Below are 1,142 nucleotides of genomic sequence, written 5' to 3' on the forward strand. Positions count from 1 at the left end.
GTGTTCTCTTTAAGATCAGTCATGTTCCAACTCTGATTTGAAATCTGTTATTTAGTCATATCCTTTCTTGTTTGACACTCAGAAAAAAGAGGGCTTCTAGTCATTCTCCAAAGAGTGAAATATCAGACAACAAACAGCAGGTACATGACAGGTTTATCTCACTAACATTATACCCTCTCGTACGCAATGAAATGTAATGTATGTTATTTGGTTTCCTCAGGTCAGCATTAATCCCATATATGCAAAGAACCCAGCTCAGCACAGCAGGATGCCTGACACCATGAACCACGAAGCTCATCTCTATGACAATGAAGTTGATCTCTATTCCAAGGGCACTAGTCTCTACTGTAACCTCTAATATTGAGTCATTGCCTACAACAAAAGCACCACAGTTGATGAGTCCAGAGTGTAAAACAATCACACTCTATATTGGAAATATACAGTAAAATCACAGTAGAAATGAGTAAAAAAGTAAAAATGCATGGGGTTTTCAATTTAACGATAGCCTACGATATTACGTGTTGCAAAAAACCTGGAAAGTGCATCACAACATAAAAATGCTATTGTTAACTTTGTCAGACACGCTAGCTGTACTACTTTGTGAGCTTTGTGTTGCTTTGTGAATTTATAACATTATCTGGAAAATGACTGTAAAACTGAACTTTAAAGTCATCATGTGTGCAGGTTTCTTTTTTCTGAATCATAAAGTTTCTAATGTTTCTAATGTTTATAATAATGGTTATGTAAAATAGACAAAATAAACAAAGTAGCTCAAGTAGCTAAATTCTTTTGCACAACTATTGTGAAGATTTATCAGAATAATCACTTGGATTGTTTCTTCACCTTTTTGCTGTCAGAAGGTGGAGGGTTTATTCAATCTTTTTTCCTTCAATGACTGTACAATGAGTACAAATAAGTACAAGTAAAATCAGACCTGCTTTCAGGTGAGTTTCCAGCAAACAACGATTATTGACATTAACTATCACCTGACTGCAAAATGTAGAAAAGTCAGTAAAAACCTGCCACATAACATAACATAATTAACTAATGAACATTTACAGCTCAGTTATCTTCGGTTTTACGGGCTTGTTCAGATTATGCTTTTTTTGATCAGACAAGCAATATCTCAGAGCATCTAACGC

Source organism: Haplochromis burtoni, unplaced genomic scaffold (assembly GCF_018398535.1).
Source record: "Haplochromis burtoni strain Fernald_Lab_line unplaced genomic scaffold, NCSU_Asbu1 Contig_253, whole genome shotgun sequence".
Lineage (NCBI taxonomy): Eukaryota > Metazoa > Chordata > Actinopteri > Cichliformes > Cichlidae > Haplochromis > Haplochromis burtoni.